Source organism: Tursiops truncatus, chromosome 11 (assembly GCF_011762595.2).
Source record: "Tursiops truncatus isolate mTurTru1 chromosome 11, mTurTru1.mat.Y, whole genome shotgun sequence".
Taxonomy (NCBI): Eukaryota; Metazoa; Chordata; class Mammalia; order Artiodactyla; family Delphinidae; genus Tursiops; species Tursiops truncatus.
In genome coordinates this window covers 79,355,079-79,369,031 of record NC_047044.1, presented here as the reverse complement: position 1 = coordinate 79,369,031, position 13,953 = coordinate 79,355,079, and the positions used below count along the sequence as shown (strand labels likewise).

Below are 13,953 nucleotides of genomic sequence, written 5' to 3'. Positions count from 1 at the left end.
GAAGCATGTAATATAACTCCAAAAAGTGCTCAATGAAAACTTTATGAACGAAGCATCAGATACTTGCTTAAATATGTAAAATACTGACTAACATGTGTGAAATTAATGATAAATGCCATTTTGAGGAGCACGAATCCCTGAGAGGCCATGCAGGTTAGCTGATTCAGACTCAGCCTGGCGAAAAATATTCTGTTTCTGATGATTTTCTCAATTTGGAAATTAGACATTCCAATTTTTCTTATTGTGATTACATTTGAAAAGAGCTTAGAATCGTATAAACACCAAACTGAGATATTTAACCTTTTTCATAAATTGTTTGTAATCAATGTCACCTCGTCTTCTCCTCAAATTTCCTTAACAAACTTGTTTCTTCTGCAGTCTTCCCCATCCCAGGAAATAGCAGTTCTGTCTTTCCAGTTGCTAAAGCTGAAACCCACATTTATTCCTTTTTGTGCTTACCCCATGTCTGTTCCTTAAGCAAAAACCTGTTGGCTCTACCTTCAAAATATCCAGGTTTTGACTGTTTGTCATTATGGTCACTGCTGCCAACCTATTCTAGGCCATCCTTATTTCTCCCTTGGAATACTGAAGTATCTTCTATTCTAATCTTTTTTTGCTTCTGTCATTGCCCACTTACAGACCATTCTCCACATGACAGCCACTGTGATCTGTTTAATAGTTAAAGCTGCTCATGTCATTTCTTTGCTTGGAAACCTTCAATGGCTTCTCACCTCACCCAAACTAAAAGTCAAGTAAGTCCTTAAAATGGTTTGCAAGGCCCTCCATTTTTTTGTGTCCCTCCTCCCTGTCTTTTACCTGATTCTTTCTCTTCAATCGTTTTGCTTTATCCCTATGTCTAGAGCACTCGTCCCTCAATTTTCTGCATTGTTTACTTTTTTATATCATTCAGGTCTCCGCGCACATAATCACCTTATCAAGGGAGACCTTTCCAAACAATGCTGACATCCCCTACCAGCCTTCCCACATTCTGCTTTATTTTTCTCCATAGCACTTTTCACATCTGACAAACTATGTATTTACGTGTTTATTTGCCTAGATCGTTTTAATAGTCTCCTAAGTGGCCTTCTAGCTTCTACCCGTGCTCTTCTCCCTTAATGAGTCTTCATTTCATCAGGTGGAGTAGTGTTTTTAAAAAATGTGAGTCAAATCATTTCCCAACCTCAACTGTCATTCTCCTTTCAGTGTAAATCTTCTGGCTTCTCCAACTTTTCCAGTTCGCCCCCAGCTATTTACTTACACTGAGTTCATAATAAGGTCCAGGCGAATGTGTGAGTCTGTGTTACTGAGGGCATTCCTTGCCTGTTGGAGTGGTGAGTGGAGGGAAACAGTTTGTGATTCATTCAGTTTCTCTGACTGGAATGCTCTTCCTGCAGATATCTGCATGGCTTTGTTTAAAAAATGTAAAACTTGAAAACAAGGAAAATGGTGAGCAGTATGTTCTTTCAGTGTCCTATGAGGGCATTGCTTACTAGACCTACTCAAGGATTATTTAAAAGAATGTAGTACTCACTGTGAATGTGACTCACTGTTTACTGTTGATTAAAAGTCTCAGTTGTATTGACATTACACGTTAATTAATTTTTTTCACAGAAGAGGTGCAAATAATATCCCTCTGTTAGAATTTCAAAGAATAGTGTTTATTGCCCTGTAGGACATTCATTAGACATTATCTCCATCTAGCACTCTTGCTTGGTCTAACACTCCGTTATTTAAAATTTCTATTCGTATGCCTATTCAAATGTTCTTTGAACCAGTCTTAACATCTGATTCCTTCTGTTAACATAAATGATTCTTTTATTAATAAAGAGTAGTATAAGTCTTTGATGTGTTTCATTTATATTTATATGAGTCACATTTTAACTTTTTGAAAATTATACTTTTTAACAACTCTCAGTGAACCCTAGTTTCCTTTAGAAAGTTGCTCAAATGCTACCTTCTTGTGGAAGCTTTCTTTGACTATGCTATAGAAAATAAGAACCTGTGTACATGCTCAGCATTCCCTAGCCCCCTTTCTTTGCTTTCTTCCCCCCTCCTCATAACAATTGTTATTTTATTTTGATTTGTTTATTTGTTCTTTTACCCTCACCAGAGTGTAAGCTCCATGAGATTGGGAACTTTCCAGTGCCTAGAGCAACACCTGGCATGTAATGTGGGCTCAATTAATACTCCTGAATGAATGAATGAATTCACTAATATAATGCACCCTGCTGCTCAAGGGCTAATTACATTGTATACAGCCACATTTATAGCTCCATACTTGGAATTAGGGTGCTTATTGGAAGGTTCAGTACTGATTACTGGAACTTTGTGTTTTCTTCTCTCTACATTGAGTGACTTATTCTGGGCCCGTTAGTGAGACACATACCTTTGCAAATTCGGTTTCTCAATCTGTTAATGGGAACAATAACATACCTGAGAGACCATCTAACACCTGGTATACAACATTTTGAGCTTTCCATAGTGAAAACCAATGTAAACGCCTAGTGACATTATCATTGTTGTCTTATTGCTTTTACTATTAATAGTGGTAATCTAAGAGTAACAACTTGAGTCTTCAAAACTAATATTCAACTTAAAAATACTTTCCTTTTACTGGAAACAGTACATCTCAAGAAAACATTTTTTAGGTGATTTTACTTCAGTACCAAAAAGGACCTCTCTCCTTTTTATACTATATGGAAAAAAGAGTAAACTAACTTAGGGAGTATTTTATCACCTTGGCCAAATAAGTGATAGAAAAGTGTACTAGGAGGTCTAATAGACAAATTGAACTCAAAGGCAGGCACACTGTTTAGTTTCTACGTCCCTGCTGGGTGAGGGTAGAGTCTGGGTTTAGCATTTTGGCCTTTGCTCATAGAGCTGGAGATGGGATCACATTTTTTTTTTTTTCCGTGGGGTTTGGCCCTCATAGAGCACTTATTATCTACCAGTTATCTGTTCTGCTAGGTTGCCCCTTTTGTGGACCTTTGGATGGAGAGGGATACCTTTCCTTGGGGCTGTTTGTGTTTGTGCCCATTGGAATTTCCTGGTTGCTGGTCATTCCAGTACCTAGTTTGGGATATAGGTGGCTAAAAGAAAACTCACAAAATTTGCTGCTGTGTCATTCCTTGGTTCCTCAAGTCCGCAGGTGGTCTGCTTTCTTGTCCCCCTTTGCAGTCTTCTTACATTTGTTTTAAAGATAATGTCCAGGTCTTTTAGCTGTACTTCTTGAGAAAAATAGGGAGAAGTGCATCTATTTCATCTTAGTCTAGAAGTGAAATAAAAAGGAACATTTAAAATTTTAAATATTCTTTATTGTAGCTACAGCAGAAAATTAATTCAAGCTTAAAATACATTAATCTAAAGCAGGTATTTTGAGTAAAGTTTTTAAGGAAAACAGCTTGAGTAATCAACTCATAGAGTCCTTGTATATAGAAGAGGGGAAAATAAAAATATGCATAACTCAGTTTGTGAGATAATCCATAAATCTCTATATCTACTTTATACTTACTAAGTTTGTGCATAAATAGGTATATGTGTTAGACTTCCTGGAAGTGTATTTTTAATAAATATATTTAAATTGTATTGTACCTGATCATTAAGAATTTAGAAAATTTTGACCGTCACTGTTTGACCTACTTTATATAATTCATTTCTTTCTGGGAATATAGCCTTTTTTAAAAACTGGTACAAAGTTGGTTCTATCTAATAATTTCTTAGGAATAGGAGATGTGATTAAATTTGTGAGTATCAAAGGAGGCCACTCTATGCTAAATATATGTAGGATGAAATTTTAGCAAAAGTAAGTTTTTAAATCATGAAAATATATATCAACTTTCTTGCTTGAATTCTGGTCTGCAAGTCATCCCTCAGTTATTTGAAAGTCAATATATTTATCATGTATTTTCTGTAGACTATGGCAATCCACATCTTTTTTATATTAAGACATATATAGCATACGGGTCTTCTAAATATTTGTGGAGCTTAATGAAATAGAAAAAGTTTTCTTTTCTGCTATTTTTGATGACAGGGATAATATATTGGTGCCTGCCTCTCTATGGTATCCTAAATAAAGCAAAATATCCAGGAGTACAAAAAGTAGTCCTGATAAGACTGGATTAAATTGACTGAGAAGCCTTTCTCCTTAAAAAATGTTAGTATGATTGTATATTTATAAGAATAATAGGTTTATTGTGGAAAATGTGGACAATACAGAGAAAAAAAAGCAAACAAAATTCATACCTATTCATCACCATGAAAAATCCAAGTATTTTCACATGATATCAAAATATAGTGCTCGAATTTTCAATTTTGTAAGAAATCTACCTCCGCTTAGACCAGTGTTGGGTGTGCCTTTGTCAATATTTTAATCTGACACGAGATGGAGTAATTAATAAATGGGATGTTTGTAAAACCCTTAAAACTTTTTTAAAAGAGCAACATTAACTGTTATAGAGAATTCTAACAGTGTGGTTTTATGTGGTATGGTCTAATTACCAGGTTAGGTGGAGCGGTGTGAATGTGCCCATAACAGAAGGAAATAAGGAATACCGTGAACTCTGCAGTACAGTGGGGGTGTGCACTACCTCTCCTTTCCTGTGCTATTCAGGGTGTGAGCCTAAGCAGAGGAAGAAAAGTGAATCATGCTCCATGTGTCAGCGGTAGCTATTTAAAGGTCTTTTCATGAAACATGAATAGAGAGCTCATCTTAGTACAACTTGGATTCCAATCTCTTTTGTCTTTTGTCTCTGACTCATAGCAAGTACATCCACACCTGTGACGAGCACTGAAGAGACTTGGAAGCTTCTCAGACTGTACATTTCATACTGTGGCCACATTTTAACAAGTTTAATTAATAGATGCAGCTGATTGTTAAATTATCATCTCTGATAGTTGTTGGTATTGGTAGCTATGGCTAGTTTTGGGAATTTCCTGAACAAACTTTTTAAAGGTTGGGTCTGTGCTTCCAAATGCCATTTCCTATTGAAATGTCTCTTAGTTATAGTATGTTGATTATTCAGTTTGAGAATTTAATTTAAAAAAAGTGATGTGAAAACAGTGTTTCAGAGGACGTTAAATTGATCTCATAAATGGATTTATACTGCTTCAGAGTATTATCTGTGTTCTGTTGCTGATTTCAAAGGTTACATTACATCATTTTGAATAGATACTATTCTCAATATTTTTGTGTACTGTTTTAAAGTGAATACTAGTCAGGTGTTGGAAAGTTGGGCCCTTAGCCAGAGACTACTGTAGTAATTATGCTTTATGGCATTAGAGCAATGTCTTGATACCTTGAGCATTTAACTTGATAACCTGGTATGTGAGGAATTAACCAGTTCTGCATAGCTAACCCAAAATGTAGTTGAAGTCCTACTTAGTAGTAGAGAATACTGAAAGAAATACAAATTACGCATAGCTTGAAGATATCCTATTTATTCACCTGTCTTTAAAAATGATTATCCATATTCTGAGAAAGCCCTGGGGGAAAATGAAAGGAAAATAAAGATTTTATGTTTTGGTTTCAAAACTTCAGTGGAAGAAGTCACTGTAGATGTGGTGGAAATAGCAAGAGAAGTAGAATTAGAAGAGCCTGAAGATGTGACTGAATTGTTGCAGTCTCATAATAAAACTTGAAAGGATGAGGTGTTGCTTCTTTTGGTTTAGCAAAGAAAGTGGTTTCTTGAGATGGAATCTGCTCCTGGTGAAGATGCTGTGAAGATTGTTGAATGACAACAATGGATTTAGAATGTTACATAAACTGAATTGGTAAAGTAACAGCAGGGTTTGAGAGGATTGACTCCAATTTTGGAAGATGTTCTACTGTGGGTCAAATGCTATCAAACAGCATTGCATGCTACAGAGAAATCATTTGTGAAAGGAAGAGTCAGTCGTTGTGGCATACCTCACTGCTGCTTTATTTCAAGAAACTGCCACGGCTGCCCCAGCCTCAGCAAGCACCACCCTGATCAGTCAGCAGCCATCAACACTGAGGCAAGAGCCTCCACCAGCCAAAAGATTAGGACTCACTGAAGACTCAGATGATGGCTAGTATTGTGGATTGGAAATCAAACCCACAATATCTCCGAGGTATGCCTGTAAACAGATGGTAGTGTACTAAATAAATGCACTTTTGTTATTTATTTAAAAAAATCACCTCCCCCCTTCCTTTTTTTTTTTTTTTTTTTTGCGGTACGCGGACCTCTCACTGTTGTGGCCTCTCTTGTTGCGGAGCACAGGCTCCGGACGTGCAGGTTCAGCAGCCATGGCTCACGGGCCCAGCCGCTCCGTGGCATGTGGGATCTTCCTGGACCGGGGCACGAACCCATGTCCTCTGCATTGGCAGGCGGACTCTCAACCACTGCACCACCAGGGAAGACCCCCCCTTCCTTTTTGAAGCATATTTCTTGGAGGCCCTTCCATAGTGGTTCATTAAGAGATTCCTTATTCTTTTTTCTTTTTATGGGTATCTAAATATATTATTCCATTTTCTTTTATTATGAAGTATTGCTTAATTTCATCTACTCTTCTTTTAATTTCTTATTCTTTAAAGTCAAATAATTTTACTGTAACATGTCCTGGTATTGGTCATTCTAGGTTGATTTCCCTAGATTTCCAATGTGTCCTTTAATATACATATATAGTTTCAATTCCTCCTTCTAAATGTCAAGGAATTTGTTTTTTTTTTTTTTAAATGACTATGAATTAATCATTGTTAAAGCTAGGTGACCGTTTTTAAATTTTATTTATTTATTTATTTATTTATTTATTTATGGCTGTGTTGGGTCTTCATTTCTGTGCGAGGGCTTTCTCTAGTTGTGGCAAGGGGGGGCCACTCTTCATCGCGGTGCGCGGGCCTCTCACTATCGCGGCCTCTCTTGTTGCAGAGCACAGGCTCCAGCTGTGCAGGCTCAGTAGCTGTGGCTCACGGGCCTAGTTGCTCCACGGCATGCGGGATCTTCCCAGATCGAGGCTTGAACCCGTGTCCCCTGCATTGGCAGGCAGATTCTCAACCACTGCGCCACCAGGGAAGCCCAGGAGTTTTTATTAATTATAAATTTAATACTTGTTTTATTTTCTTACTATGTTTTATTTGTTCTGGTGCCTCTTATTATGTGTTTATTGGTTACTCTTTGTCTTCAGTATTATTCTTTATTCTTGAATCCTTTTCATCTTTCTTCATTTCTTTTTGACCTAAAATGTGTTTCCTCTCTTATTCCAGTTCTCTTAAGGTATTTTCAGTTTAGCTTATTCTTTTTTTTTTTTTTTTGCGGTACGTGGGTCTCTCACTGTTGTGGCCTCTCCCGTTGCGGAGCACAGGCTCCGGACGCGCAGGCTCAGCGGCCATGGCTCACGGGCCTAGCTGCTCCGCGGCATGTGGGATCTTCCTGGACTGGGGCATGAACCCGCGTCCCCTGCATCGGCAGGCGGACTCTCAACCACTGCGCCACCAGGGAAGCTCAGTTTAGCTTATTTAATGTTATATTCTTTTTAGTTTAGTCATCATTTCTGAAATGATTTATTCTGTTAAAATTTTTTTCTGAAATTTCTCGCATCATTTCTGAGTTTTTCTAATTATGATTCATATTGTTCTGTAATCTCCTTTATCACTTTCATAATGTCTTTTAACTCAGTTTGAAATACAAGGGTAGAATTTAAAACTTCTTTTTAAAATATATATTTCTGCTGTGCTTTTATTTTATGTAGGGCTGTCATACTGTTCCATCTATCTATCTATCTATATAAAACATTGCATAGCATTTGACATAATTTTGTTATTTGTTTTTATGTGAAATTAGTTTTCTTGATATTTTTAGCTGGAGGAGTGATTTAAGGCAGTTTTTTTCCCCCTCATGATTGTATTGTGCTCTAATGTTTGTCAGATTAGAAGGATGTGGCAACATTTGTAGATTTTCTGACTCTGTTCCCTTTTTTCACTTTGACTTGATATTCTTTTCCTTCCTTGTTTTGTTGTCTCTGGCTTGGTCAATTTGGACTCTGTTCTCAGCTTTTGCTCCTCAATGTGGGGCTTTCTCTTGAAAGTATTTAGAGTTTATTGGACCCAGTGTATCCTGGGCCATTGATACCTTACTGAGGACCACTTGTACTTATTGGAATGTTAGGCTCCTCTGTCTTACTTGCTGTCCTCATATTGGCCTGCTGACCTCTCTGGTGAGTATCTGTTAGCTGTTCTGGAGTTCTCATGTCTGTCTGATACCCTGTTGCTTTCATCTTTCCTCTTGCCCAGATTCTGATGCCATGCAGATCTTGAGACTGTTCTTGGTTTATTTTTACTTGCTTATATTCTGGCATTCACAGAGATACTGTGACATCTATTTTTGTGATAGATAATGAGTATGAGCTTTTGGTCCTACTTTTTTAGGTGCTCTATGTGTTTTTATGAGGGAATTTTGAGAGATCTGAAAACTGTACCATCATTACTACCATATTCCCAGTATTCTCTCACTGTTAATTGTTATTAAAGGGAATTGTCTGGGTTAGCAAAGATTAAACATACGCTTTCCCCAAGGATATTTACCTCTTTATGGAATTAGTACTAGATTGTAGGGAGTTGTAGGTCTCAATATTGCTTAATAAAATTTGAGGGTAAAGACCGTGTCTTATTCATTTTTACATACTATTGCTTGGTACTTGTAGGTGCCTGTGAGAATTGTTGAAATGAAGAAGAAAATGTCTAGAGAATAAAAAAAAAACTACTTGGGAAAACTACTACTCTATTCTTTGTTTTCATCTTCAGTTATATAGAAAGTCAGTTATATTCCTTTTTCCTGATTGTCACTGAATTTCGCATGCTTTGTTCCATTTTTTCAAGGGAAGTAAAAAGCTTTAAACAACTAATTTGAGGAGGAGGGTGTTTACAGGAGTATCTAAATGGCTACTACTCATTTGATTTTTTTGTCTTACAACATATAACTTGTATTAATACCTTTTTACCTGTATCTGTAGATACAGATCACCAACATCATGATTGATGTTCCTAATAAGGACCTTAAGTCATTCCCTCCCCCCTGCAAAATATTAATTATCTTGAGAATAAACACTTAAGCTTTATACTATTTCTCCTTGTTCATTATCTTTATTCCCTAACTTAGGTGTTATAACCTTTCCCTAACTTAGGAGTTAGCAGCTTTTTCTTTTAAATGAGGATCATTTTTAGCAAATAAAAATGATATACTTTTCCAAAATGAAAACAGCTTAAACTCTTGTTTATAAAAACACCAGATTTTTGGATACAGTTTAAACAATAACAATACTATAAACATTTTAGGAAACCAACCCCCCCATTTTATCATCCTAATATGCAGTTTTTAGAAAAACAAAAACATTTTTTTTAGTTCTACCAGTGGGAAAAATGTATACTTTAACAATTGGATTATTTGTTCCTAAGTAACAGTAGTAATGAGAAAATTGACCGTTCAGTTTCAAAGAATGTGAAGATTGGGGACATTATTGAGAATTGACAATGTAGGTATACCTTTTGGAAATTTCATGCTGGTTCATATTCTGAAGGTATTATGTGATTTTTATCATTCCTGTTCTAATAATTCAGAAAATCAAGTTGTTCTTTTATTTATCGAAACTAAATTGAATAATTTTGAAGTCATTAGAAGAATACCATCTTCAGTTCTACAGGCTAATTGACCATTGTGAAAATGTTTTTCCTCCCTTATACAATAACAGAAATTTAAAATGTTTGCTAGTACCTTCACAAATTTAAGATAATATAGATTTTTAAAGACACACCATCAATTTGATAATAGATTTTGAGGGGACAGAAAATATAACATTTCGTAATTTCAGAAATCTTAAAGTGTGATGAAATATGCATCTTAGATTTGATTAAATATGTAAAATGACTTTTTTGTGTTCCAAATAAGTTTCAACATATTTAGAAATTTTAAGTAGTTTAGTTAGAAATGTAAAATATTTAAAAACAAAAAATCAAGTAAACTTTTGGCTAGTTTAAATGAACCTTCAAATATTATAGTAAATAGAAAATAAAGGGTTTTTAACCTGCTTTTAAATTTAAAAATAGTTTTCTCAATTTAAATGAATTATCTTCATTAAAGAGAAGACTTTCTTCAAAAAAAAATTTATACAAAAAACTGGATTGAGTCTACCTTAAATTTAGGTACCTAAATTCTCATAATATGATTCTGCATAAAATTTTTTCAGCAAGCATGTATTATTGGGTGGCCAAAAAGTTCGTTCGGGGTTTTCCTGTAACGTTAATAACCCATACAAAAAACCCGAACGAACTTTTGGGCCACCCAATACTTTTATATATTCATTTGGTCTTAAAAGTTTTACTCATTTTTAATTGTGAGTGATTCAAGGCTGAATGCTAATTTCAGAGCCATAATTTCTTTTAAAGTTAGATAGTACATGACCCCTTGTGAGTTATACTAATGCAAAGGCTTATATGAACACATTTCAGAGATGGTATAGGATTGTCATTATGATTCTTATTGTGTGACATTGAATTTGATCTTTAACTTGTCTTACACATTTAAATAACTTTTAAAATTGTCTTTTCAGGATCATGTAATTTGGTAAAATGTAATTTTAATGTTTATTTACAGGAATCCCATTTACTATTAGGATGTTTGTAAGCACATTTGTCACATTAGGAGTGCATGTTTTACCTTCTTTACTAGATTGTAAATCGTCCAAGGAGAATTCTTAGAGTGCACACAGATTTGTTTGTACCTAGTAAATGTTTTTGAGCAGGGCTTAGTGATAGATTTTTGTGTGTGTGCATGTAATGGTATTGCCAAAAAATAGGAAAACATGGGCTTATAATGTGGCTAAGCCTCATTCTCATCCAGTGGTGAGGCAAACCTGTTATTTTTGAATACCCTAGTTTACAATCTCAAGGGATGTATTTACTGTATTTTCCTACTTATCTGAGGTCAAACTCTGACCTCAACCATTCTAGAACAAAGCCACAGACCTCACCAGTAAATGAAAAGACTGGTTTGAAGCAAATTCTTTAAAAATCCATGTAGAGTACTTTATTTGGTAGGTAAGTCATGGTGCCTTTTTCTCTCTCAACCAGATAGTTGAATATAAAGTAATGGAGAAAAGATGCATTTATACTCACAGCAGCCAGAAATGAATGTTGAAGGAGAAGACACACCCAAACTGAGGCAGGATTAGGTGGCTCCCAGGGTCTATATGTTTTCTATATATTTCTTTGATGATCTTAAAAGTTTAGACTTTTCTCAGGCAGAAACATTTAATGTGGAAAGCGGTGACTAAGGCATATTTGCTACATGTTAATAGATAAGAATTGCTTTGAAGAGCTCTATCTCCTTTTCTCTTTGAGTGTTTACTTGCTGAGGAGGGTGTGTGTCTTTACGTATTCTATCTGAAGGAGGAAAGATATTGTGATTTTGAAGGGAATAGTCAAGGAATTTACTATCTAAAACCCTTTAACAATACAGAGAATAGTGGCCAAAATCTGAAACTTTGGAAAGATGAGTATGTAGAATAAATGCTTTCTGAGCATTTTGTGATTGGTTTAACTTGTTCGTTCCTACTTCATCTTCATGATTTAGCTCAGCTGAAAGGCCACTTCTTTAGGTAACCTTTTTCTGGTTTCTCTGGCTAAAGTAGTTTCTGCTCCCCCTAACCCAATTGTATTTTATTTTCCTCAAAATACTTAGCAGAATCTTGTTTATGTATTTATCGTTTGACTATTCCTCCTTTTTCTCGGAATGTAAGTTCCTGGAAGGGGAGACATTATTTGTCTTTTTAAATTATTATATTATCAGTTCCTGGAATAGTGCTTGGCACATAAAAAAATGTAGGTTGGTTGGCTGGTTGACTGAAATGGTTGGTGGCTTGTGCAGTACTATGGATTTAATGTGTCTCCACTTCCCCCATGCTCAAATTCATATGTTGAAGCCCTGACCCCCAGTGTGATGGTATTTAGAGATGGTGCCTTTGGGAGATCCTTAGGTTTCAATGAGGTCGTAAGGGTGGAGCCCTCATGAAGGGATTAGTGCTCTTATAAGAGACACCAGAAAGCTAGGTTACTCTCTCCCCTTTGGAATGTGAGGACACAGCTAGAAGGCAGCTTTCTCTAAGCTATATGCTGGAGAGAAAGCTCTCTCTAGAAACCATTCATACTGGCACCTTTATCTTGGATTTCTAGCCTACAGAACTGTGAGAAAATAAATGCCTGTTGCAAAGCAATTATACCCCAATAAAGATGTTAAAAATAAATAAATAAATAAATGCCTGTTGTTTAAGCCACCGAGCCTATGATATTTTGTCATGATAGCCTGAGCAGACTAAGACATGGAGTATAGGTGTTTTGTAAGTAACGCTATAGTGTACTTCATCATCTATTTAATGTTCCCTGTTGTGAGCCATCTCTATGCTAAAATTAAGTTGGATTCCATTTTTAAAAAGATAAAAGTAAAATACTTTTAATTTCATATTAAAAAGCTACTTAAGGAATTATGGTTTTTGAAGGAGGTTTTTGTGATAAAAGTATTAGGAAATGTATATTTTCTTTTGAGCCTAATACCTATATTATCCTTGTATTCTATTAAATAACATCTTATAAGAAAATCTTGTGTCAGCTGTAGATACAGAGTAGAGAGCATTTTAATAATGAAAAATAAATACAAATATACTACCTACTCCATCTGCTTCTAAAGTTACAGACTAGCTGCCAGGGAGTTTCACAAGTTATGGCAGTGTCTGAAATAACAGAACAGCACGAAACCTCCAGAATCTGAAAAAGGTAACCTTCATGGCAAACACTAACCTGCTCTTTACTGCATAGGAATTTATGAATGTGGCAACAGCTCAGGTCCTGCTTTTGCTTTAAGACTTCACCAAGGAAGGACCTCATCCATTTTTAAAATCATTGACCCCTCTTTTGCTTTCAACTTCATGAGACTTTTTCCTCCTGTCATTTCAGACTTGTTCCCCACTTGGCTTTTGAACTCTCCCCTATTTTGTTATAGTTTCTTTTACACAAGTAATATGCTTCCCAGATAGTTTCTTATCTTTTTTTTAAATACGTGTACGTTTTATATGTGTCTAAGTATACTTTTCCTGCCTTCCTTATTATTTCTTCTGTCTTATAAATTTTCTTTTGCTCTTTCTCTTAAAACATAATTTTTCTAGCAACACAATCTAGTACAATAAAAAATTCTAATATAGAAATCTGTAACTCTGTGAAAGTTGCTTTTAATTTCATACCTTAGAGCTAACAATGTTAAAACAGATACTATTAGCTTGTCTTCTAGAATATTGTATAAATTTACTTTTACCAAGAAATAATGAGTGTGCCTATTTTGCCACATCCTCACCTACACTATGTATTACCACTCTTTTTGCCAATTAGTGAAGTAAGATATATCTCTTGCTTCCTTAATTTTCATTTTCTTATTAGTATGTATGATTTTTTCCTTATTCTATTGATCATTTTCATTTCATCCTTGAATTTTATGTATCTCTCCTTTGTCCATTAAAAAAATTCTGTTCATCTTATTTTTAATGATTTATGGAAATCTTTATATATGAGAGTTATTTACACTTTGCCATATAGTATGAGGATTATTTTCTGTTTAATTGAACATTTAGATATTTAATGGGGCTATGCTTCTTTTTTTTTTTTAGCTAATCTTCCCTATTAATCTTCCAGTTAGATTTTAAAATCATTAAACCAGTTAAATTTAAAAAGAAAGCCCTGTTGGGATTTTGCTAGAAATTTCATTAAATTTTTAGATTTATATATGGAAAATTAACATTATTCTGTATATTACATTCTGTTTAGTGGGTATGTTTCTCCATTTATTCCAGACTCCTTAAATATCCCTCAATTGAGTTTTGTAGTTTTCTTTTTATAGCTCCTGGACATTTACTGTTCACTTTTTCCTAAAAATTGGTAAGAGTTTTTGTTTGTTTCAT

At 35.1% G+C, this 13,953-nt stretch overlaps 1 protein-coding gene across 37 annotated transcripts in view; it reads left to right on the top strand.

The window, feature by feature from the left end:
• The window catches only part of CCDC91 (coiled-coil domain containing 91), a 417,526-nt gene that overhangs the window by 137,431 nt on the left and 266,142 nt on the right, over positions 1 to 13,953 (top strand). The gene's annotated exons all lie outside the window — the stretch shown is intronic.